A 3,079-nucleotide genomic window follows, 5' to 3' on the forward strand; every position below is an offset into this window, starting at 1 on the left:
CAGAACAGAATATTGCCTGTTTGAAGAATTAATAAAATATTTAGGAGCATATGATGTCTTATGGCAGGAAGTTGGAGCTACAGGATCAGACATTCATTTAAAAATAAATAAAATTTAGAAAGAAATATTAAAACTTTAAAATGTATATGAAAACAAAATATATTTAAAAAAGACATTAACATTAAAATATATACGCAATGATATTAAAATAACAAAAGGTCAGTAGTTCATTCACCTAACAAAAAAAATATTTTTTTTGTTGTACTTCATTATGAAATTATTTTTTAAATCTAATTTATATCATTGTTAACCCTCTGGTACTGTTCAAGTGGCAGTCAAAAATGACTGATTGTTTTGTTATTTCAATGTTTGTTCATTATTTGTGATTTAATATTTTGTAATTCTAGGGGATTGTATGGTACTAAGTTATATTTATGCAGTAGTTTTTTGAGCAGGGACCTGTAAATTAAATTTCCATAAATCTTGAATGCTTTGGAGCAAAGACTTAAGTTTATACTGTAAAAAAATAAATGATCAGACAACACATGTTTTTACATTGCTTTAACTCATCAAAATTAGTTGAGCAGTTTTCAACTTTTTTTTTATAAGTTATACAATTACTGAAAATGAAAAATGTACAGGTTTCGCCTGAGCTGCAGGGCGAAATGAAATCGGGCTGGGTTTACCTAGTCTACGTTTTACTCTAAAACTGAGAAAATAGAAATAAACAAGTTGTGTTCCAAATTTGAGGTAGATACCTCAATAAATGAGCTTTCAGTAATATTTTGTGCGCAGTACCAAACGTTTCCACTAGATGAAATTCTACATCCAAATGCAATTTTGACCGCGACTATTTTTCAGGACCATTTAACCTTTTGAATCATGTTGACCTCCATGATTTTTTTTGTTCACACAGAAGAGCCAAAACCTTTACCAAGTTTCATACCATTCCGATGAAGTAAAATGACCAAACAACACAAGAGGGTTAAAAAAATTTGCATTATGAATTTGTTTGTAGCCTATGTTATAAAGAGGTAATGGAGGCACATTGCCAGGGCTGCAACTGGAGAACATCATGTAAACAAAAACGAACCAGAATGTCTTTTTTTTCTTTCTTTTTTTGCTGATTTATCTTGTACTCTTCCTTGTGTCAACATGAACATCCTCCACGTCAGAAGTTTTAAAAAACGATACATAGGTCATCGGCTTTTAACTCATAACCCCACTACAATATACTCAAATGCATTTAGAAAAATATGAGGGGGGAAACATGTTAACATTTTCATATTATAATTACGGATAGCCTACATTAGAAAGGCCTATATCAAATTCACAACATTGGCTACATAAAATAAAGACGATGAAAATAAATAGACAATAGACCTATATTTCTGCTTTCTTACTGACACATAATGATGTAGCAAGCGGTTCAGAAAGTGACTCATACGTGGATTCAGTAACTGCTTGGGGAGTTTATTCGTCAAACTGATAGCCTACATCCTCCTGAGTTTGAGTCTTTTTGAACAATTCTTCAAATAATCATCCATAAGATTCATTTGTTCGTACCACAAGACACACTGAAACTTATGTGTACGAGAGTAGCTGATCAAATCAATGCAGGAAGCACTCGATCATGTCAAATATAGGAAAGTATGATACTGACCAAACCAATGAACTTGTTAACTGAATTCAGATATTTTTCATTTCTGATTGTGACATGCCATAGGCCAAAGCATTTTCACTCATTCGCAAACCCTTTCCTGGATTGAGCAATTTCTACTTTCTTTCTCCATTCCTCAAAAATGCCGAGGGCGTCAACATGCCTGTTACTTTCCAATGAAAAACACAGTTAGTACGAAAGTGTGTTTGTGTAATTAGATTACAACCTGTCATCTTCACCCAATAAAAACTGCATAATCTGCATGCATGCAAAACTGCAGCAGCTGTTATCTACTTTAATTACTCTGTTTATGTTATTCTGCTTCAAGGAAATCCCATGACCCAATGTCTTTAACATCTCAACTGATTCTCCAATAGACAAATTAGAGCACAAATGAAGACTTCAATATTTCCATTCTATTATTATTTCTCCCAAGGAGTTTTAGAAGAAACATTTGAGACAAAGTTGATACTTAACTTCAAATTACTTCTGAGTTATGAAAAAAGCAATAATAAATTAATTTAACCATGGCTATATCCAGTTGTGTATATTGACAACAAATAGCCCTAAAACTTCACACTTGCTGGAAACTATAACAGATGTAGACATTTAAAGACATTTGGCAATTCCCTTCCACATTCCCTTGGCAGTCGAAACGCATGCGTTTGACGAGTCAATCAGATGCCTGACCACGTCTTTCACGACCGCGTCGCTTCCATTATGAGCGCGTACATCTGAAATAAACTTGAGCGCGCAAAAGACGCGATATGTGAACGGGCCCGTCTTTGTCTTTCCAAGACACGGTGTTCATGTGAACAATGAGCCTCGTCCCCTCTCCTTGCAAGGGTGTCAAAGTCAAATGCAAAATATGTACAGTGACATGACATAACTGCCAGATTCAAACTGTGCGTTCGCGCGTTGGCTGGCGCTGAGCCAGAGATGGACGCGCTCAGGCTTGTCATATATCATATAAAGTGTTCGGCGGGCCGTATATGGCCAAACTTAATTCATTATTATTATTATTAAAATTAGAAATTTAAATTTAGTTTTTATTAATCTGATTGGGTGGGCCACCTGTCAATCTGGGTGGGCACGTGTCCACCCAGTCCCGCCCATAAATCCGCGCCTGATGTATAACAATATAGGCCTATATAGCTATATTATATACAATATAATATATAATACAAAATCTTGGAAAATATGAGGTTTACAGTACATCAGGTCAAAGAAACTAAATGTATCCCAAGCAGCCCAACAGGCTCATCCACATTTGCAAAGCATGTCGATATTTGTTACACACCCAGGCCAGAGGAAACATCGTTGCCATATTTCATATTGCCATATTTTGGCTTAGTTTTGATGAATATAAAGTTTACCACCTGTGAGACCGTCACACTTGTGCACATTGTTTTTAATATT

Source organism: Siphateles boraxobius, unplaced genomic scaffold (genome assembly GCF_051911475.1).
Source record: "Siphateles boraxobius isolate OS27281-9 unplaced genomic scaffold, OSU_SipBor_1 26, whole genome shotgun sequence".
Lineage (NCBI taxonomy): Eukaryota > Metazoa > Chordata > Actinopteri > Cypriniformes > Leuciscidae > Siphateles > Siphateles boraxobius.